We start from the raw sequence: 24510 nt of genomic DNA, 5'->3' as shown, positions 1-24510 counted from the left end.
TGTTCTTGGCCCTTCTTATTGATCATCTTGGACTTCTTATTCTTATTGGATTTGAATCCAAGTCCACCTTTGTCATTGGGGGATTTTTGCACACTGAAGATATTGTTGAGTGTGGATTTCCCTTCATGAATCTTTTCCAAGTCTTTCTTCAAAGAAGTGACTTGGGCCTTGAGCTCTTTGATTTCCTCTACATGGTTAGTCTCAACACAAGTACTAGAGGAAGTATAAGCTTCATCGTTAGAGCAACAAGGCAAGGAAAGCAATTCATCACAAGATGTACCAACATTGTGAGTAGATGAATTACAAGGACTAGCACATGGCAATATAGCATTTTGACTAGAAGTAGTGCTAGTATCCACATGAGGCTCACTAGATGTTATCTTAGAATCATGGCCTCATGAGCTATCTTTAGCACATTATGGGATACTCGAAGATCATCATGAGAGCTTGAGAGCTTTTCATGACTTTCTTCCAATTTCCCATAATTGCTAGATAGCAACTCAAGTTGAGCCCGTAGCTCAACATTCTCCTTCAAAATGGATGCTTCACAAGTAATAGAGTTAGTAGCACAAGCATCATCATTAGCAACAAGAGGAGAAGACAACTTGGCAAGCTCTTTTGAATATGAAGCTTTAAGTTGTGCATGAGACTCGGTGAGTTTGATGAGCTCACTCTTAATGACCCTTGAGCCATTTTCGAGGTGCCCAAAGTCCTCAAGGAGTTTAGCATGCGCAACTTCAAGCTTCTCATTTTTAGTTTCAAAAACATTGGCCACCTCAATAGCTCTATCATGAGATTCCTTCACTCTAGATAATTCTAGAGCAAAAGTCTCCTCAAGAGATTCCTTGGTGGTTTGTTCAAGTTCGAGAGCTTGGGAGAGGTCCGCGATCTCATTAGAGTAATCACGCTCATGACCTTCCATTTTATCAATGGTGACCTCATGCTCCTCAAGACGAGATTCCAACTCATCAATATATTTCTTGCCCTCAATAGCAATAGACATGATTTCCATGAAGTTGGAACGAGCAATTTTATTCTTAAGAAGAGCTATAAAAATCATTTCCCCCTTAATTTTTAAGGAGGCAACATCATCATTCTCTTCATCATAATCAACATCATCATCACTCTTGCCATCATCAATATCATCACAAGATATATTGGGATTCAAAGTGGGAGATACCTTTGAAGCCTTGGCCATAAGGCAAAATGCAATAGATGATGATGTAGGATCCCTTGAAGGACCATCCAATACCACATGTTGTTCCACGGAGTGTTGGGTTTCCTCTACATTGTTAGCACAAAAACTCAAGGAAATACATGCATTTTTATCATGGCAACAAGATATATCAAGCATATCATCATGAGATTTAGTCAAGCAATTTTTACATGATATACAAGGACTATCAACACAAGAATGTGAAACATGTATGGTGCTCGAAGTGTTAAAGTCCAAAGAAGATGCATTGCAATAAGATAGTGATGAAGTATCATCCACAATAAGCATACTATCATCATTGCAATGACCAACAATACTCACCATATCATTACCTTGTGGCAAACCACATGTAGGTGAAGTAGAAGAAGTTGAGAAGACTATACGACCGGAGGTGGAGGGATAACAATCATCCCCACAAATCTTGGACACACCATATTTATCTTGAAGCTTCGTCCACAACTCATGGGCATCCCGGAACGACATGAGTTGAAATATAACTACATCGCTCAAAGCATCGAAAAGCACATTAGAAGCTTGAGCATTGAGATAAGAGTTTTTCTCATCCTCTAAAGATAATCTTTGGGGATCCTTTGGAGGAGAAAAACCCATATCTACAATTCGCTCTAAATATGGGTCCATGACCCTAAAGAGATTAAGCATGCGAATTACCCAAACATCAAAATTTGTGCCATCGAAACTAAGAGTGTCAGAGAATCCTAATCCCCTAGTCGACATCTTTACTGTCTAGGCGGTAAAGCCTAATAGAGACGAGGCACTGATACCAATTGAAAGATCGTGGATGTCGCCTAGAGGGGGGTGAATAGGCGTTTTACAATAATTACGTTTTAGGCTTGAACAAATGCGGAATAAACCTAGCGGTAAATTTGTCAAGCACAAAACCTAAAACAACTAGGCTCACCTATGTGCACCAACAACTTATTCTAAGCAAGATAAGCAACCATGAGATAGCAAGATATATGACCAAGAACAATATGGCTATCACAAAGTAAAGGGCTCGGGTAAGAGATAACCGAGGCACGCGGAGATGACGATGTATCCCGAAGTTCACACCCTTGCGGATGCTAATCTCCGTTTGGAGCAGTGTGGAGGCACAATGCTCCCCAAGAAGCCACTAGGGCCACCGTAATCTCCTCACGCCCTCGCACAATGCAAGATGCCGTGATTCCACTAAGGGACCCTTGAGGGCGGTCACCGAACTTGTACAAATGGCGACGCTTGGGGGCAGTCACCGAACCCGTACACTTTGGCAACCCTTGGGGGCGGTCACCGGTACCCGTCAAATTGCTGGGGCGATCTCCACAACCTAATTGGAGACCCCAACACTTGCCTGGAGGTTTACACCACAATGATTAAGCTCCGAACAACACCAACCGTCTAGGGCGCCAAGGCACCCAAGAGGAACAAGCTCTAGGGTGTCCAAACACCCAAGAGTAACAAGCTCAAGGGTACCAAGCACCCAAGAGTAATAAGCTTCTCAACTTGTAACTTCCACGTATCACGTGGAGAATTCAAACCGATGCACCAAATGCAATGGCAAGGGCACACAGAGTGCCTAAATCCTTCTCTCTCAAATCCCACCGAAGAAACTAATGCTAGGGAGGAAGATGAGAGGAAGAACAAGAAGGAGAACACCAAGAACCCCAAGATCTAGATCCAATGGGTTCCCCTCACATAGAGGAGAAAGTGATTGGTGGAAATGTGGATCTAGATCTCCTCTCTCTTTTCCCTCAAAAACGAAGGGATTGAGAGTTAGCAAGCTCGAAGAAGGTCAACAATGTGGGAAGAACACGAGCTCAAAGGATAAGGTTGAATGGGGAAGAAGACCCCCTTTTATAGGAGCTCCCGAATCCAACTGTTATGTGCTCAGTCTGCGCACGAGTGGTACTACCGCTCAGGGGAGCGGTACTACCGCCCGGGCGGTAGAACACGGAGAGCGGAGCGAAACAGAGTGCGAGGCAGAGCCGTATGAGCGGCACTACCGCTGGAGCCAGCGGTACTACCGTTGGCCGCAGCGGTACTACCGCTTGGCCCAGCGGTACTACCGCTGGGACCGCGCACAACGCCTTCCATGAGCACAGGGAGAAGGAACAGGGAGGAGGGCCATTGAGCGGCACCAGGGGCGGTGGTTGCCGCGGTACTACCGCACATGAGCGGTACTACCGCTCCTACTGCCGCTGAACCCGACACGAGAAAAGCATGTCTCGAGTCGAGGCGGTACCAGCGCGGAACCGGAGCCGTACTACCGCTTATGGCCATGGGCGGTACTACCGATGTGGGACAGCGGTACTACTGTTTGTGGCGATAAGCGGTACTGCCGCTCCGGCCCAGCGGTACTACCGCTGGCGCCATCCTTATGCCACTTCCACGAAAGCATGTATACTCCACGGAAAACCAGAACTGCCATAACTTCTGCATATGAGCTCCGAATTGAGCAAACTCAAGCTTGTTGGAAACCAGATGACGAGTGGCATCAAAACAGCGACTGGTTAGAAAGAAGAGGCAGGGGAGGTATGCCTAACAAAATGGAGGAGTGAAACATCCAACAGAGAAGAATGAGCATAACCTCCAACATCGAAAACATCATAGAAGATGCAAGTGAACTCTGTTTTTGATGAACTCGAGCTTGTCATCAAGATGACCATAAGCTTCAAAACTCACAAAGAGAACCAACCAAGAACCAAGAAAGATGATGCAAGGATGCAATGGTTTGAGCTCTCTACGAATGATACGATCAAGCTACTCATTGAGAGCCCCCCTGATAATACGGTAATCGATCTTATAACCCGGTCTCCCAACTACCATCACGAGACCGGTAAAATAGAAAACCTATCAAGGGCAAACCTTTGCCTTGCACATGGTCCACTTGAGATAGATGATGACGATCTTGACTCCCTCAAGTTGGACCATCTTTCTTGATTGTGTTGACTCAATGAAGACTAGTTGATTGCTCCCCCATACTCCACTATGGGTGAGCCACTCTTCCGCACATCTTCACAAGTCCATTGTCACCACAAAGGACGGCAAGCTTCAAGCATTTGATCTCTTTGTGATGCTCCACTTGAACTTGCACACCGCAACCTAACCCCACAAAGAACTCTCACGAAGACCATGGGTTAGTACACAAAGCGTAATTGACAATGCTTACCATACCATGGGATCACTTGATCCCTCTCGGTACATCTTCTACGCTTTGTGGGTTGATCAACTTGATTCACTCTTTGACTTAGTCTTGATCAACCTCTCACAAGACCAATCTTTAGGTAATTCCTTGAATAGCACCTTGGTCGACACAAACTCTCCTTGAAACCAACACATGTACTCCAAGAAAAGCATATGGACAAAACCTTCAAATATAACTCAAGGCAACCATTAGTCCATAGAGATTGTCATCAATTACCAAAACCAAACATGGGGGCACTGCATGTTCTTTCACGCGTTCGGCACGAGGAGACAGAAAACAACACGTTCGGCACTTATTGATTCCGAAAAAAAGAAATCCCCATTGGCAAGTCCCGCATCCAGGCGTGGTTAATCATGGCAGACTGTTCCTCTCATATAATGCTTGGCATCACTATTAATTTCAGCCAAAAAAAGAAATCCCTGTTGGCAAGTCCCGCATCCAGGCGTGGTTAATCACTAGTAGTTGGGGCACCATCCGGTGGCGCCGCTTGATAGGAAGTTGTGCACACGTTTTCATTTAAAAAAATACATGTAGTCATCACCTTCATCTAGAAAAATATTTAAAAAAATCCTCACCTCCATCTAGAAAAAGAAGTAAAAAAGAAAGAAAAAATCACAAACACGGCCTACGAGCGAGCGCCACTTTGCGTAGCCGCCATTTAAAAAATGTGTGGGATCATCACCTCCATGTAAAAAGAAAAAAACATTTTAAAAAATTCCTCACCTCCATCTAAAAGTAATATCCTAAAACTTTTTCACCACGGCCAACCAGCTTGTGCCACGTGGCATAGGTGGTTGGCCGCCTTTCGTGCGTAACTTAATGGTTTTTTTAGAGTACGCTAAGAGCGTACCTAAGCTTTATAGAAGGGAGAAATAATTACAAGAGGATTGTTCTGGCCGTCACCACAAGTCGGTGAAGCCAAAGAGACTCCCACTCCTACTCCTACCATACACGACTACTCACACAAGTGTTGAACACTCCTTGCTCCTGCCGCTAGCCAAAGTCGCAGCTCTTGATAAATCTTCGTGGAGAGTTCCTCTTCCTTGCCAATGCCATGGCCACCAAAAACTTGCCCATTCCTTTGCTTCCAAATGCTCCAACAAGTCAATAGCACCAGCGAATCAAATCCCTTTCGATGCCCCTTGGGGATCCGCTTCGGGGCAGTTGGCTACCATTCCTGCAATATCTCCGTCGGCGAGGGCATCATCCGCATGTCGATCTTAGCCCACCTAAAGCATTGGAACCACACTTGCCTCGAGTAAACACATTGGAGCATTATATGATCCACCGAGTCCTCCTCTTGATCACACAGGAAACATACAGATGTAGCATCCTGAAGTCCATGCCGGAGTCTACGATCGGAGGTCCAAAGTCTTCGCTGCAGCGCCAACCACATGAACAGTCTGCAGCCCAGTGGAGCCCAGCATTTCCACAGTCCTTTTGCGCATCCCAATCTGATAGGTCCCTCGTTCATGATCCGGTAAGCCAAAGAAGCCGAGTAGTGGCCCGATGCCGACCACTTCCAAATAGCTTGATCCTCCAATGAGGAGTCAAGATCCACAATACCTAATCTCTCCCATAGCTGAATGAACCGGACAAGCCCGTCTGTTGACAGTTCCCCTTTGATGTCATTAATCGAGTTGCTTGAGGTCAACCCATCCTTTGCCAACCGCCGATTCACTGTTTGGGTTCGAACTTGCGCTACCACCACCGGTGCAATTTCCACAATGTGGAGACCCTCGATCCATCTATCCTTCCCGAATAGGATTTGGCTTCCATTGCCCAGAGTCCAATGCACCAAGCTAGCGAAGGCTGCTTGCATCTCCTTGTCTGCCGACATAGCCAGTCCCTGCCAAGGTTTGGAGTTATCAGTACGTCCGAGCCATTCCCATCTGAGCCTGAGGGCAATTCCTTGTGTATGCAAATCCAACACGCCCAGCCCTCCAAGCTCCTTAAGCCGACAAACCCGGCTCCAGGCCACTAGGCACTGTCCATCGTGAATCTCCTCTGAACCGGCCCAGAAGAACACCTTACACCCTCTGTCAATGCTATCCAAGGCCCACTTCGGTGCATTGGCCACGATAAGATGATGGATAGGCCTCGCTCTAACGATGCTGTTGATAAGAATCAATCTGCCAGGCCTAGTTATCAGACCTCTCGACCATCCTGGCAGGAAGTTGAGCACCACATCCACCATAGGCTGCCACTGATTGCGAGTTAGTTGCTTGATCGAAAGTTGGAGGCCGAGGTATTTACACAGAAAAGTTTGAATCCTCCACGGTAGCGTTGCAGCAACTCTTTCGGTGTCCCCTGCTCCCGGCCTAATCATGATCGCCGAGGACTTGATAGTTAATCTTCAGACCCGATGCCTCTCCAAAGATGTGCATTACTTCCTTGACAAATGCCAGATCCATGTGAGTCGGCCTAATGAAGAGAACGACATCATCCGCATAGATCGATAGCCATTGGACCGGAGAACATCCTGACATCGGGCTTAGAACTCCAGTAACTTGGACCCGAACTATGAGGGCAGACAGGGCATCCATCGCAATGACAAACAGGAGAGGTGGGATTGGATCGCCCTGCCTCAAGCCACAAGCATGCAAGATCTTATCTCCAGCGCTGCCATTCACAATCACTCTCGAGCTAGGCGTAACTTAATGGGTTTAATGGCAAATTGTTCCTCTCTTATAATGTTTGGTAGTAATATTAATTTCAGCAAAAAAAATCCCTATTGGCAAGTCCCGCATCGAGGCGTGGTTAATCATGGCAACCGACTTTGATTTTGACCGGAGTCCTCATCACCTCTCTGTTCCGGTCCACACAACTTAAACCCCCTACAGGCCTCATAGCATTCGTATCGGCCGGCCGGCCCGCTCACCCGGCCCAGTAGCGGCGCCCCGCAATCGCCCAACACCCCACGCCCTAACCCTAGCATCGCGGCACCCCCATCTCCGGCGCGCTGCTCCCATCCGCCCGTCCGAAGCCGACCCCGCCCCTAACCCCATCCCCGTCCCCTCCCATGGATCGCGACCGATCTTCTCGCCGCGACCGCGGCGAGGACCGCCACGCCACCCACGAGCGCTCGGATGACCACCACCGACGCCGCCGCCATGACAGCGACGGCCATCAGCACCACCACAAGCGCGACGCCGAAGACGACCACCGCCGTCGTCGCCACGACGACGGTGGTGTCGAGGAAGACCGCCGCCGTGCCCGCCGACACCGTTCGCATTCCCCCTCCGAGTCCCCACCGGCCGCGAAGAGGGATCGGTCGTCGAGCCGCGCGCCCCGGGATTCCGTCGAGCGCCGCGATTCGGCCGACCGCGAGCCGCCGCCGCCGCCGCCGTCACGGAAACGGAAGGACCACGACAGCGGCGGCGGCCGCCGCGACGGCGACGAGCCCGACCGTGAAGGCGGGAAGCGGCCGAGGGCCTCAGTGGAGCCTCCTCCGCGGAAGGAGGAAAGGCCAAGGCGAGAGCGCAGGAGGTTTGAGGATGTTGATGCGTATGGTGTGAGAGGGGTAAGGGGGACAAGGGCAGTTCGTCTCGTGAGCACAAGAAGGTAGAGTCAGGTGCTAATGGAGATTCACAGAGCGCCGCAGCCACTAATGTAAGTATTTTGTGCTGTTTTCTTATATTGTTCAATGTGATGTGATTTATGTTTCTGAAATTTGGGCAAGTGATTCCTAATGTGCTTGAGTACCAATTTGATGAACTCAGAATTATGTAGTTAGCGATAGTTGTCCTACTACTTTGTGTAGTTTATTCATAGTGCACATTGCTGGTGAATATGATACTTATTTAGTAAATATATGAGGGTAAGCCCAATAAGTACTTCTGTTTACTTTGGAAGAAATTTGGTCTATGGTTAGTTTTCTCTTTAAAACGTTGATGTCAGGTTCATCATTGTATCCATTCCTATGCTGACTTTGCATCTTATATTTTGCAGGGTGGTGCTCAGCAGCCGCTCAATTCTGCACCTGCTGTTGCAGTGCCATCTGCTAATCCTGTTTCTTCAAAGGTATCTCCAATCACTACCACCAATGAAAATGGGGGAGTTAGTATTAGATCTGATGAAGTTACTGGAAAATCTAGTACAGATGGAACTGCAAATTCATCCGCTGGCAGAAGTAGTAACTTAAGTCTTGATGCTTTAGCGAAAGCTAAAAAAGCTTTGCAACTGAAGAAGGAATTATCAGAAAAACTCAAGAGATTACCTGCGGTAAGACATTACAACGATTACTAGTCCTTTGCTTCAATTTTCTTGTTATACTTTTGTAACCATTCTAAGCTCGTGTTTGTCCACGCAGCTTAATAAACTCGGCACTACTATTCCTGATACACAAACTCCTAAGAAAGAAACACAGTCTGTTTCTGGCTCGAGTGCTTCTGCAGTCCATGCGGGTGCATCTTCTGAACTGCCTGCTAGTAGTGTCTCTGCTGGCATTTCAGGGCTTACCAACATTCCCAATTTGGATGCTGTGAAGCGAGCACAAGAGCTTGCTGCTAAGATGGGATTTCGCCAGGATCCACAGTTTGCACCTCTTATCAACATGTTCCCTGGTACATCCAGTGAACTGACTGTTCCTCAAAGACCTGCCAAGGCTCCTGTTCTCCGTCTTGATGCTCAAGGTAGGGAAATTGATGAGAATGGAAATGTTATTAGCATGACCAAGCCAAGCAACCTGAGTACTCTAAAGGTAAACATCTGCAACTTAACATACATTTCAGGATGATATGTTGTTCTGTACATTGACCCACTACTTTTGGTTCATCCTTTGTTAGGTCAACATTAACAAGCATCTTAACATATATTTCAGGATGATATGTTGTTCTGTTCATTGACCCACTACTTTTGGTTCATCCTTTGTTAGGTCAACATTAACAAGCATCTTAACATATATTTCAGGATGATATGTAGTTCTGTACATTGACCCACTACTTTTGGTTCATCCTTTGTTAGGTCAACATTAATCAACCCAACTAAGCTCCTTCGTCCTAAAAGGCCAGGATTCCAGTTTATTGAGGAAGGCAAACTTTCGAGGCAGGCTGAACTGCAGAGGATTAAGGTTTGTAAGGATTAACCTCTTTTTGGATATATTGCAGTCACGTTTTAGTTTATTGTACCTTTGGTACCTAAACTTAATTGTTTGATTGCACAGAATCAATTTGGTGAAGCACAAGCCAAAGAGCTTAAAGTAAAGCAAGCTCAACTTGCTAAGGCAAAGGTCGAGGTAGACATGAACCCAAATCTAATTGAAATTGCTCCTGGTGGAAGGCCTCCAAAGCAAAAGCAGAAGGAAGAGATTCCTGACATTGAGCCATGGTTTGCTGCTACCTCACTCTGTTGATCGTTTGTAGACCCCCTTTATCAGTATACAGCAACTAATGCCTCTTTTATTTCTTTCCAGGGACTCGAAAATTCTGCTATCTCCTACTTACGAGGACATCTCCTTGGAAAAGCTTAATATGGATAAGATCACCATCTATGTGGAACATCCAGAACCATTGGAACCACCGGCTGAGCCTGCGCCACCACCGCCTCAGCCACTTAAGCTGACTAAGAAGGAGCAGAAGAAGCTCAGAACACAGAGGCGCCTCGCTAAGGAAAAAGACAGGCAAGAAATGATTAGGCAAGGCCTCTTGGAGCCACCAAAGCCCAAGGTCAAGATGAGCAACCTTATGAAAGTACTTGGTGCAGAAGCTACACAGGATCCGACACGTATGGAGATGGAAATCCGAACTGCTGCTGCAGAGCGTGAGCAGGCTCACGTGGACCGCAACATTGCCCGCAAACTCACACCATCAGAACGCCGTGAGAAGAAGGAGAGGAAGCTGTTTGATGATCCCAACACACTAGGTTGTATTGTTTGTGTGTACAGAATCAGAGACCTGTCGCACCCCCAGACCCGCTTCAAAGTGGACGTGAATGCCCAAGAGAACCGGCTGACTGGTGCGGCGGTTATCACAGATGGTATAAGTGTTGTGGTTGTGGAAGGAGGGAAGAAGTCGATCAAGAGGTACAATAAGCTGATGCTGAACCGGATTGACTGGGCTGCTGCAGTTGGTGGTGAGGATGATGCCGACGAGGAACCAGACAAGCCGGTGAATAGCTGCGTGTTAGTCTGGCAGGGTAGTGTGGTGAAGCCCACCTTTCCGAGGTTCAGTGTGCATCAGTGTCGGAGCGAGGCTGCTGCCAAGAAGGTGTTTGCAGATGCTAAAGTTCCACACTACTGGGACCTGGCTGTCAACTTTTCGGAAGATTCGTCTTGAGCTCAGCTTCTGTTCTAAGGCAATGAGAGTGTTTGCTGTGGGATTGCTCTACTATTCACATGCAGTTAGTGAGACTGCTGTATGCTAGCACTGCCGTTTACTGGACCGACTACTTTGTATTGTCACGAATGTCATTTTCGGACTTTTGATGCTTGTTGTGAGATCTGTTTACATGATCCAAGCACTGAACGTATGGAAGAGCTGTTGGATTTTTGCAGCATATGCTTTCAAATAAATTTGGTAAGCTTCATCAGTGTAAGATTGTGCAGGCCTTGAATACTTCTATGCTGTGAATTATGTTTATGGTGTTGCGTACGATGCTAGCACGATGAAGTTGGTAAACTCCGGTCTAAACTTTTCCGTCACCGAACAAGTATTAAATGAGAGTTAGTCGTGCAAAACCATATGTTATCTTATCTTCCACAACGGGCCCCAAATCAATCTGACTGGCTTTGGCAGCAAAATTGCACCTCAGGTGGGGTTGGTGCTAATTTTGCCGAAGCTTCTTTCCCTCGAAAATCTCATTGAGGTTTGTGCTAATTTTGCCGACGCTTCTTTCTCTCGAAAATCTCATTGAGGTTTGTGCTAATTTTGCTAAAGCCGGACAATCTCATTGACGAGCAACGGTCGATGGACGTGGCTTCAGTCCTTCAGCTCGCCTCCTGTCATGTCCCTAGCCTCTCGCCCAAACACTTGCCTTGCAGAGTAGTACCCGTGTGGGGCATGATTGTTCCCCACAGGGCAGAAGAGCAAATGATGGGCGATATCAGTGCCAGACTGCCAGTCATAGCAGTTCATAGTCCATAATTCATATTATTCTCTTTTTTTATTTGCACATAAGTCATACGTACTAGTATTATTCTCTGCAACCCCTTCTCTCCGTTTGCAGCATGGAGTTTATTTACAGAAACGCCGAGAAGCCCCCTGCTGCTCCCTTGTTTCTTTTTTTTGAGAAACTGCTCCCTTGGCTTTTGTTGCCACTGCTGGTGATCTGCTTCTCAAAGTGCTCACTGAGATTGGCCATGATACATACAATGCTGACACGGCTTGCCCATCCCTCCAGGCTTCACTGCATCTCAGAGTTGGCAAATTTATCATGAAAAATATGTTGCTGTCCAAGGCTATTCATAATCCTGGGTATAGATGAGACCAACAACGTCTTGGCAAAACGGACACTCAAATAATAGATATTCTCTTCTTTCGTTGACTTGCTTCTCACTTGGAGTTGGAAATTTCTCCCTAAACAACATGGCTCTGTAGAACATTTTTTTTGCGGCGAATTCAGGAACTTTATTAACTTACGACCATGGTGTTATAGTCCGCCCATAGGCAAGAAACTCAGGGCTTACATCAAGCCAACTCTCGGTGCCATCAAGTGTGCTAGCTAAACGGGTGCACTGATGCGCCGGGGCGCACTGATGCGCCGGGACATTAGCATCCCTATTGACACGAGTAACAGAAAGAGAAGCAAAGGTAGCACCGATTTCCTCCAATTCGTTCAAGATAGGCGCTGCAACTGACCTAGTGTTGCTGCGCGATTTCCATAGATCGACTAGCTCCAAGCAGTCAATCTCCATAATCACGCGTGAGAATCCACGAAGTTGTGCAAAAATCATCCCATCACGAAAAGCAAGGAGTTCCGCGATGAAGGGGTCCGTTATACCATGTAGTGGTTTGCACCAGGCTCCAAGAAACGCAATGTGTGACCGGGCCACACCTCCCGCCCCGCCCTTCATGTCCTCAACATTGAGTGCTTAATCAGTGTTTATTGTAAGTTTTGTAACCCAGCCTGCTTCAGGTGGCCTCCAACACTGACCAACCATCGATCTCCTTTGCAAGGAAGGGATTTCCAAGATCGCCAAGGTTATGTGGCGATATCGCAAAGTGGTCGAGTCTGGGAGTATCCCTTGGAGTACTCTCCACCCAAAAACTCGGACCTTGGGGACGACTTTAAGCCTCCATAGAGCAGTCCACAACTGTGTGTTAGCTGATGATATTTCTGTAATCACCCCTTCCTCTAGAGAACTAAGCTCGTTACGAGTCACAAGAGAACGATACGCTGATTTTACAGTGTAGATGCCCGACTTTTCCAAAGCCCAAGCCAAAGTATCTTCGCCACCAGACGGGTTCAGTGGTATGTTTAGAATGGCTACCGCATCCGGATGCAAGAAATTCTGACGGACAATTTGTTCATTCCAATTCCCTGTATAATCATCAATGAGTTCTGAAACTCTAGTGAGCGGCACAGTGCCAATGCGGCCCATGGGTTTCAGGGTGGCCGTGTTCGGAATCCAACTGTCTGTCCACGTTGAGATGGTTGTCCCATCACCAACTCGACGGATGAGGCCAACATTGAGGGCGTCTCGCCCTGCTATAATTGCCTTCCAGGTCGTCGATGCTCTAGCCGGGGCTGTAGCATTGAGAAAGTCCGTATGAGGAAAATACTTGCCCTTCAGCACCCTGGCACATAGTGAATCCGGTCTTGTAAGAAGGCGCCAGCCATGAGCCATGTTTTCCAAGCATCGCTAAGTTGAATAACTGAATATTGCAGAAACCCATGCCGCCCTTCACCTTTGGCGTCTCAAGTTTGTCCCAAGAGAGCCAATGGAGGGAACGCTTATCAATCGAGCTCCCCGACCAATACTTCGCCATGCAAGAAGTCACTGACTTGCATACCTTTTTTGTCAAAAGGAAACAACTCATACTGAAGGTTGGGATCGACTGGACGACTGTCTTGAGAAGAACCTTCCTCGCCGCACAAGCCATGTTTCGCTCTGACCAGCCACACATTTTATCACGACATCTGTCCACCATGTGATCAAATGTCCCACTAGTAATTTACCAATAGCAGCCGGGAGTCCCAAGCAGCGCTCTGAGAAAGCTTCTACATTAATACCAAGAGATTGTTTCAAACTCTCTCGTAGGGGCTGTCCCGTGTTGCCACTGAAATATATGAAGCTCTTCTCCCGGTTCACTGCCTGTCCAGAACAGTTAGCATATATCCAGAGAATCTCATTAAGCCTCTTTGTACTATGAGTTTTTGCAGTGAGAAAAATCAAACTGTCGTTAGCAAATAGTAGGTGATTAACCCAAGGTGCATGTATGCTCACCCTGATTCCTCTGTCAACGTATGCACTGCCAAAATTATTCAGAAGTGAAATAAGGCGCTGAGCAAATAGCGAGAACAAATATGGCGACATGGGGCATTCTTGACGAAGCCCCCTCGAAGGGGTAAAGTAAGGGAGAAGTTCCCCATTTACCTTAATTGTGAACCGCACCGACGTCACACACTTCATGATTAAACGAATAAAATTATCACCGAAGCCCAACCTAGAGAGCATCACTTTGAGATAGTGCCATTCCACTCTATCTTAGGCCTTGAGCATATCAAGCTTCATCGCGCAGCATGCATTTTTGCCTTTCTTACATCTCTTGATAGCATGAATACTTTCATACGCTACAAGTACATTATCCGTGATTAAATGCCCTGGGACAAATGCACTTTGTTCTTCTCCGATCACCTCATCCAAGATCCCTCGAAGTCTGTTCGCAATTGCTTTGACTGCAATCTTGTATAGGACATGGCATAAAGTGATTGGCCAGAATTGTGATATTTTTTGTGGATGTCGTACCTTTGGGATCAATATTATAGATGTGTCATTCAATCCCAATGGTAATTCTCCACCATTGAGGAACTCTAAAACGGCCACTGTGATGTCCTCTCCAAGGACCTCCCAATGCCATTGATGAAACCCTGCTTTGAACCCGTCGACCCCCGGGGCCTTTGATGGCTGTCGGATTCCGGGCTTCGCAGACCCTTGATAGATTTAAACTCTGGGGTGCGTGCAAAGAACTCAACCTCCCCAGTCTTCCAACTCGTCGATCCCACAGTCTAGCTCTATGAACTGGAGGGAAAGGGGACAAGGCAGTTTACCCAGGTTCGGGTCACCTTGTGGTGTAAAACCCTACTCCTGCTTTGTGGTGGATTGGCCTCGAGGGGTTGAGGATGAACTAGTACAATGGGGGAACAACCTTAGGAGGTGTGTTCTTGTGTTTGTGTGAGCCGGTGAGCTGGTGAGGATGGAATGGATCCGATTCCCCTCTACGATGGTGGTGCTACCCTATTTATAGCGGCTTTTGTCCTCTTCCCCCAAAATGGAGGTGGGAAGGGATCCCACAACGGCCAAATTCGAAGGGAGATAACTAGTACAACTTATCCTGACAAAAGGTAGTCTTCACCTGCAAAGCCTCTGGTCGTGACGCTGTGGTGGGCTCGGCGATGACCTCCGTCCTACCGTCCTGGCGGTCTTGGCCTTGTAGCATGGAAATGGAAACCTTTGGCTGATTCCTCGGGACTCCGTGCCCGCGCTTTCCTCCTTAGCACCAAAGAGGAAACTGCTGTACTGCACCCGCTGGCGCCCGCCTGGCCTTGGTCGTCATGGCTCACGCCATCCGAACCTCACGAGGTGAGGGCTTGCATAGAAATCTCCACTCCTCAGGAGCTAGCCCGAGGAGGCCGCTCATTCTAGAGGTCTTGGCGTCGTCCGCCTCGCGAGGCTTGGCCCCTCGTGAGGGTCTTGAGTTGTTGATGCTGAAGGTGGGCCGTACCAGGCCGTTGATGAAGCCACGCCCTGGGCCGCAGTGAGGCAAGTTTGGGTATGAAGGAAATATTCCCTAGAGGCAATAATAAAGTTGTTATTTATATTTCCTTATATCATGATAAATGTTTATTATTCGTGCTAGAATTGTAATAACCGGAAACTTAGTACACGTGTGAATACATAGACAAATAGAGTGTCACTAGTATGCCTCTACTTGACTAGCTCGTTAATCAAAGATGGTTAAGTTTCCTAGCCATAGTCATGAGTTGTCATTTGATCAACGGGATCACATCATTAGAGAATGATGTGATTGACTTGACCCATCCGTTAGCTTAGCACTATGATCGTTTAGTTTATTGATATTGCTTTCTTCATAACTTATACATGTTCCTATGACTATGAGATTATGCAACTCCTGAATACCGAAGGAACACTTTGTGTGCTATCAAACGTCACAACGTAACTGGGTGATTATAAATATGCTATACAGGTGTCTCCGATGGTGTTTGTTGAGTTGGCATAGATCGAGATTAGGATTTATCACTCCGATTATCGGAGAGGTATCTCTGGGCCCTCTCGGTAATGCACATCACTATAAGCCTTGCAAGCAATGTGACTAATGAGTTAGTTAAGGGATGATGCATTACAGAACGAGTAAAGATACTTGCCGGTAATGAGATTGAACTCGGTATGATGATACCGACGATTGAATCTTGGGCAAGTAACATACCGATGACAAAGGGAACAACGTATGTTGTTATGCAGTTTGACCAATAAAGATCTTCGTAGAATATGTAGGAACCAATATGAGCATCCAGGTTCCGCTATTGGTTATTGACCAGAGATGAGTCTCGGTCATGTCTACATAGTTCTCGAACCCGTAGGGTCCGCACGCTTAACGTTCGATGACGATTTGTATTATGAGTTATGTGATTTGATGACCGAAGTTTGTTCGGAGTCCCGGATGAGATCACGGACATGACGAGGAGTATCGAAATGGTCGAGACGTAAAGATCGATATATTGGAAGGCTATATTCGGACATCAGAAAGGTTCTGGGTGGTTCGTGTATTTTTCGGAGTACCGGTGAGTTACGAGAATTTGCCGGGGAAAGTATTGGGTCTTCATGGGCCTTAGTGGAAAGGAGAGAAGGGCCACAAGGGGAGGCTGCGCGCCCCCCATGGGCTGGTCCAAATTGGACTAGGGAGGGGGCGGCGCCCCCCCTCTTTCCTTCTCCCTCTCCCACTCCTTCCCTCTCCCCCCTCTTGGAAAAGGAAGGGGACTCCAACTAGGATTGGGAATCCTAGTTGGACTCCCCCTATAGACGCGCCCCTCCTAGGCCAGCCTCCTCTTCCCCCCTCCTTTATATACATGGGCAGGGGGCACCCCAAAGGCACTCCAAGATTTGTCTAGCTGTTTGCGGTGCCCCCCTCCACAGTTACACACCTCGGTCATATCGTCGTAGTGCTTAGGCGAAGCCCTGCGTCGGTAACTTCATCATCACCGTCACCACGCCGTCGTGCTGAAGAAACTCTCCCTCGACCTCAACTAGATCAAGAGTTCGAGGGACGTCGCCGAGCTGAACGTGTACAGATCACGGAGGTGCCGTGCATTCGGTACTTGGATCGGTTGGATCGCGAAGACGTTCGACTACATCAACCGCGTTACTAAACGCTTCCGTTTTTGGTCTACGAGGGTACGTGGACACACTCTCCCCGCTCGTTGCTATGCTTCTCCTAGATAGATCTTGCGTGATCGTAGGAATTTTTTTGAAATACTACGTTCCCCAACAGGGTACCCCCGTTCCCAGAATGCCGATAGTAGCCCCCGGGCCCAAGGCGCGTTCGGACTTGGCTTCGAGGCGAAGCCAAAGGGAAAGCGTGAAGTGCCACGGGCCCCAACCGCCTGCGGCCTCGGCAACCGTTCGACTTGACAAGAGCTTGCTGCATGCAGAGATAGATCATCATTGCGTGGGACCATGGAGGCCGGCGGTTGGCCTCCCTCCGGCTATAAATGAGGGGAGGGGCAGAGCCCCCTGCTCATCTCCATCTTCTTGCTGCCCGCTCTCCCTTCTTCTTGGTCTCGACGTCTTGTCGTAGCATCCATGGCGCCGATGAGGAGGTTTTCCGCGGCGGAGAAGGGGAAAACCCCCCGGGAGGAGCCCGGGCCACTCCCGCCGAAGAAAAGACTCGGCCGCCCCTGTGATTCTGGCGAGGTGCAAGAGGTGACGCGGCCTTGGTATGAGCGACCTCTGCCTGGCTTCCTGATCCCTCTGTATGCCCGCGGCGAAGCTCTGGGCAGGGTGGCAGTGCCCGGCGCAGCACGGTCCGTGGTCACGGAGGACAGGCCGAGGCTGCACGGCCAGCCGGCCCGAGAACCCACACCGAGGGCACCTCATGTGAGTTCGTGGTGTGGGCGGCGATGTTGCCGCACACATGGATCCGGTTCCCGAGGTTCTTCACCAAGGAGATGCCGCCGAGGGGGCCACTCGAGCCGTGGCGGCAACACGCCGGGTGCTGCAGCCAAGCCACGGAGGCGAAGGTCGAGGTCGTCCCTCCGGGCGACATCTTCATGACTCGAGGATGGGGCGAGGTTGCCCGCACCTGCTGGCATGAGGGGGCCCTCGCCATCCACTTTGAGTACGATGGAGCCTCCACGCTATTCTTCAAGGTCTTCGACGAAGACGGCCGGCGCCTGGAGTGCTGCTCCGGAAGAGATAATCCTCACGGCGCGGCCATGGGAATTGAACTTGCCCTTGGCCTTGCCAGCAGCTCCTTCAGCAGCAGCGGCGACTCCCTGGAATCCAGCGGCTCTCCTGAGCCTAGCGATTCCCCGGAGTCCAGCGATGACAGCTACGTGCCACCGAGATCTCGCCGTGCCCAGAGCGCAGCAGCGGCGTCTGCTCAGCGTCGTCGGTGATACCCTGCGGCGAGGGTCCTTCGAGGTCTTCTTCTTTTGTTTCCATGCGCGGAATTGTGACGAGCCCCATGGGGTATGTAAAAAACTCTAATGCTTTTACTCCAATGTTATCATTCCCAGTGTGATGTTGCAACTGCGTATCTCGCTCCGGCATGGTCCCCTCTTTTCGTTCTCATGGTAGCTTAGTGCTCTACGCCGACATGACCTAGTCCCCAGGCAGGCTTCAGCCGTCGCTGGTAAGCCAGGTCGTGATGCCGTGGTCAAGGCCAGGAGGTGAGCGGCCCTAGGTCCGGTAAGAGCTCCTGAGGCGCGATGCTCAAGAGGTCCCCTTTGGCGTACAAGAAGCTCCCTGAAGGCCGAAAAGGAAACCGGCATTGCCCGAGCAAGATCGGGAGAGTCGAAATATGGGGTCATGAGGTTCACGCTGGTGTGTATGGGTGACTTATCTTGGCGAGCTCGTGGCGATTTTCTTGCGCGGCGCCTGACCGTGCCCTAGTGGTGGCGCTTCCAGGTAGGGTCCATGCCGGTCCCCCCTCTTCCTCGCTCATCTAGATGATCTACGTCCTCGAGTCCCGGCCCTCGAGCGAGGCTCGGCCGCTGCTGGTATGCCAGGTTCTGATGTCGTGGTCACGGCCAGGGGGCGAGGGCTCGAGAGCCAGTAGGAGCCTTCGAGGCGCGATGCTCAGGAGCCCCCCTTTAACGTGCAAGCGAATTGCGTGAAAAAGGAGTGGCCAGCGGGGCCGCTCGTAGTCAAACTCCGGAGGTACCTGTGAGTTAGCTTGAGGAGGAGAACATAACACATGACCGCGCTTGCTATCCCGCCGCTGATCTTTCCACAAGAAGATGAAGGAACCAAGGATCTAGTGAGGTGACTTGCGTGGGGCAGGCCGCGAGCTAGAGCTCGATCTCTCAGATTTGTCAGTGTTGCATGGACGGACCCGAGCACAAGCGCTATGCCAGCATGTGTATCCCCCGTTGCGGAATGGGCAAGTGGCGGGTCAGTAACGCGCGGGGGCTGCGAAGGATGACGGAACATCGAATAGACATGTGATAATCATAAAGCAGCTCATGATCAAAGGGTAAAGCCAGTTCTGACAGATGCAAAGAACGATACATGCCGCAGGGACAGACCCACACGGCTTGGGGATGATGCAGCCGGAGGGGCGCCCCCAACTGAACAAACCAAAAAGTGTCACCTGGCACCGTTGCTGAAGAAATGTTGGAGTAGCTGAAGACGCTTGCTGCAGAAGTCGCTCCTCATGAGTCGCCCAGGTCGTGAACCTCGTGAGGCTCTGGAGGCCTGATAACCCACAAGTATAGGGGATCACAACAGTTTTCGAGGGTAGAGTATTCAACCCAAATTTATAGATTCAACACAAGGGGAGCCAAAGAATATTTGTAAGTATTAGCAGCTGAGTTGTCAATTCAACCACACTTGGAGATTAATTATCTGCAGCAAAGTGATCAGTAGCAAGGTAGTATGATAGTTTTGATAACAGTAGCAGCAACAACGGTAACAGTAATAGTGACAACGGTATTTTTGTAGCAAGTGCAACAATAACGATAGCAATAGTAACTTAGCAAGAACAATATAGGATAAATTCGTAGGCATTGGATCGGTAATTTGTTGGATGATATTCATCATGGGATAGTCATAACTAGGGCGATACGACACTAGCTCTAGTTCATACATATAATGTAGGCATGTATTCCATAAATAGTCATACGTGCTTATGGAAAGAACTTGCATGACATCTTTTGTCCTACCCTCCCGTGGCAGCGGGGTCCAATTGGAAACTAAGGGATATTAAGGCCTCCTTTTAATAGAGAACCGGAACAAAGCATTAACACACGGTGAATACATGAACTCCTCAAACTATGGTCATCACCTGGAGTGGCCCCGACTATTGTCACTCCGGGGTTGCCGGATCATAACACGTAGTAGGTGACTATAACTTGCAAGATCGGATCTAGAACATGGATATAATGGTGATAACATAAACGGTTCAGATCTGAATTCATGGCACCTGGGCCCAAAGTGACAAGCATTAAGCATGTCAAAGTCATAGCAACACCAATCTCAGAACATAGTGGATACTAGGGATCATGCCCTAACAAAACTAACTCGATTACATGATGAATCTCATCCAACTCCTCATCGACCATCGGGCCTACAAAGGAATTACTCACTCCCGGCGGGGAGCATCATGGAATTGGCGATGGAGAAGGGTAGGTGATGATGAAGAATGAAGATCCCCCTCTCCGGAGCCCCAAACGGACTCCATATCTGCTCCCGATGAAGAACAGTAGGTGACGGCGGCTCCGTCTCGTGGATCGTGATAATTCTTTCTCCTTGATTTTTTCTGGAAAAATAGGATTTTATAGCGTCGGTTTCAGGGTCTGCGACGCCACCAGGTGGGGACAACCCACCTGGGTGCGCCTGGGAGGGCAGGCGCGCCCTGGTGGGTTGTGCCCACCCAGGTGCCCCGCTCCGGTGGCTCTTGGCTCCAGAAATTCTCTTCTATTACATAAAAAATCCTCACAAAGTTTCGTTCCATTCCGAGAACTTTTATTTCTGCACAAAAACAACACCATGGTAGTTCTACTGAAAACAACGTCAATCCGGGGCTAGTTTCATTCAAATCATGCAAATTAGAGTCCAAAACAAGAGGAAAACCGTTAGGAAAAGTAGATACGTTAGAGATGTATCAACTCCCCCAAGCTTAAACCTTTGCTTGTCCTCAAGCAATTCAGTTGATAAACTGAAAGTGAAAAAGAGAAACTTTTACGAACTCTTTTGCTCTTGTTTGCATAAATAAGCTTAAACAACACCCATGTTTTCATCCAACATTATAACTAACCATGCCGGCAATAACTCTTAGAAATTTTATTAGCTCATATCAATGACATAATCTACTAGCAAGCAATAATAAGATATCTCAAACAGCAACATATTATCAAAACAACCATGATATAATATGACAATAGTGGTATCTCGCTAGCCCTTTCTGAGACTGCAAAACATAAATGTAGAGCACCTCCAAAGTTCAAGCAACGACTAAACATTGTAATTCATGGTAGAAAAGATCCAGTCATGATGCACCCAACATTAGCTACACACAGTGCATAAGCATGACAGCAGTGCTCTCAGGTTCTGGCGCTTATTTTAGAAGGTGATGACACAATATAAAAGTAAATAGATAGTCCCTTCGTAGAGGGAAGCAGTGATTTGCAGAGGTGCCAGATCTCAAGTTTTTAAACAAAGGTAAATGATATTTTGAGACATGCACCCTTCTCATTTACTTCACGACTATCAGTTATCAATATCTTCCATGCTAAGCATGCTAGTGGCGGTTCCCAAGTGATAAAAGTAAAGGTTTTGACTCCATTGGGAGTTTTTGCTTGATTATTCGTAAGCTTTTTCTGTTTGTAGTTTGGGACTGGGCATCCCCATTACCGCCCTTTTCTCTTGCTATGGCTAGTGAATAAACACTGGACCTGAGAATAACCTGCTTAGCATGGAAGATACTGACCACCTCCTATCGTTCCATGAACGATCCAGGCACACAAAAAGGATATTTATTAGAAGGTTTTGGAGGTGGCACATGCAAATTTACTTAGGACGGCATGGTAATACCGCATATAGGTAGGTATGGTGGACTCATCTGGAATAACTTTGGGTTCAAGGTTTTTGATGTACAAGCAGAATTCCCACTTAGTACAGGCAAAGCCTAGCAAATAGATTGAGAAGCGGTCAGCTTGAGAGTAACAACGGTCATGAACATGCATTATGCATAAGTAACATTGGACACTAGCATGAGTAGGATATGAACACCATGAACATAAATATCATAGAGGCTATGTTGGTTTTGATTCAACTATATATGCATGAACATATGTGCCAAGTCAAGGCACTCGAACATTCAGAGGAGGATACCATATCATCATACTACATCACAATCATTTTAACGCAATGTTGATATCCAAGATAAATCATTATCCACTCCCAGCTACTTATGCATGTCATGAGAAACTATAATCTCTAATTGTCATTGCAAACATGTTTGATCATAATGGCCTAAGTCATGGATACTAGGTTCATATTTACACAAACAGAACAAGTCGAGTTCATACCCGTTTCTCTCTGCCACGGCTAGTTCATCGAATATCGTTATTATTGCCTTTCACTTGCACGACCGAACAATGTGAAAATAATAATTGTGTAAGAGTGTCATGGACTAAGCTGGAATCTGCAAACATTTTATTCAACAGGAGAAGACAAGGTAATATGGGCTCCTTATTAGATAAACAATTATTCATATGAGAGCCACTCAACATTTTCATCGTGGTCTTCTCCTCGGTACAACTCGAATAAAAAGAAAATAAATTCATAGAAACATGCTGAAATATTTTTGGAGTTTTTGTTTTTCTTGAACAAGCAAATAAAAGGGAAAAGCAAAAACAAGAAAAACTATTTACACAGGAAAACTCCCAACAAGCAAAAGAAGAACAAGGAAATATTTTTGGGTTTTATTTTTAGTATTGCAACTAAACATGCATAGAAATAAAGTAACTACAACTAATTTTTTTGGTTTTTCTAAGGTCACAGGAAGAAAGCAAGAAAATAAATCTAACATATATAATATAATGATAAGTGTGACACCGACAACTGGAATGAAATGTGTGATCATGAATGTAATGTTGGTGAGAAACACGTACTCCCCCAAGCTTAGGCTTTTGGCCTAACTTGGTAATCGATCAGTATCCTGGATAGTAGTCAGAGTGGTAGCTCACGGAGGCTCTTGGTGCGGATGCCTCGGCCTGCCGTGCTGCCTCCACTGCCGCGTTGTGAGCTCAGGCCTCACTCTCAAGAACAAAATATCTTCCTTTGCTATGGTAGTCAAAGAGAGCAGGTTATGCGGAGCATCCCAAGGTCATCCCCATGGACCTATCATCATCTCACCAAGTGCCTAGAAGACCCATGACACGAGCACGTGCAAGAGCTCTCGAAACCGAGGTGACATCTCTCCTCTCACAATTCCACTTCGATGCACATGAGACATGGCTACTACCTCAAACGGAGACGTTATGCATACTCAGGTACCAAGGAGTTAGCCATGGAGAAGCTAAGGCGCGAGGAGGATCGGAAGCGAAAGACATGCGTGAAGACGGAGAAGAAATCAGCCAAGTCCTAGGCTGGCCGGACGATCCGGACGAGGTCCCGGACAGAGCCCGGACGATCCGGACCCCAACTCGAACGATTTGGATAAGTGGAGACCCGAGAGCACCCAAAGATGCACCCCGAAACCGGACCATCCAGACGAGTCCTGGATCATCCAAACCCCAGTCGGACGTCCGGATCCCCCTCCGGACATCCGGGCCACCGACACCGCCGCCCGCCTCTTCGCCCCATCCGGACCACCTCCCAGACCATCCGGGGTCCTGAAGCCCGTATCATCCGGGTGCCCTCCCGGATCATTCGGACCCCCACCTGCGTGTGCGTGTTGGGCCGAAGCCCATGTACTCCTTCGGCCCCTTTGCCTATATAAACAACTCCTCCATCACTTGTCTAGGGTTAGCAAAGGATTAGCTCATTTTGTGAGAGAGATTTGCTCATCCACTTGGTTACCTTCTCCTCGGAGATCGCGTCTCCTTGGAGAAGATCCCCCAAGCGGATTCAAGACCCCATCATGGGAAGAACCTCAAGACCTCCTCACGGAGAAGATCGTGCTACTTGTATTGTCCTTAGTTCATTGTGGATCGTGTACCTCTTTGTGTCCCGAGGATCTAGCGCATGTGTAATCGAATCTTGTTGGTTTGAGTGATTCTCTCGTGTTTGCCCTCGTGTTTTCCTCTCATGTTCTTCGTGTTCTCTGTGGAATCTGCTCCAACCGTGAAAGATCGGGCCACTAGGGTTCTACCCTACATCATCTTGGTATCATGAGCCACGTTGATCACGGATTTGGAGCCTCCACACCTTGTTTTCTAGCTTGATTTTGTCCCAATTTCAAAAATCCCCACAAAAATAGCCCCCAATTTTTTTTGTGATTTATGAGTTTTGATGAAGTTTTCTTGGTTTTGATCCATGAATTTGTTGTGTTGCAAGTGGATTTCACCTTTCCCCACCATCTCCACCTTGCAATCCATCCAAAATGCACGAAATCCTCGAATTTGAACCCGTTTTTCGAGTTCATCCCGAGCCATCCCCGTGCGCTGTTGACCCGCCCGGATCATCCGGCTCCTAGCTCGGAACATCCGACTATCTCTGCCGAAACTGCATTTTCTGCAGTTTTTGACA

The 24510-nt window shown here is 47.9% G+C and overlaps 1 pseudogene; it reads left to right on the top strand.

Annotated features, from left to right (window-relative positions):
* Positions 1-7275: 7275 nt before the first annotated feature.
* Positions 7276-10952, top strand: LOC125508903 (annotated as a pseudogene).
* Positions 10953-24510: the final 13558 nt, after the last annotated feature.

Source organism: Triticum urartu, chromosome 5 (genome assembly GCF_003073215.2).
Source record: "Triticum urartu cultivar G1812 chromosome 5, Tu2.1, whole genome shotgun sequence".
Lineage (NCBI taxonomy): Eukaryota > Viridiplantae > Streptophyta > Magnoliopsida > Poales > Poaceae > Triticum > Triticum urartu.
This window is presented reverse-complemented; position numbering and strand designations above follow the sequence as displayed.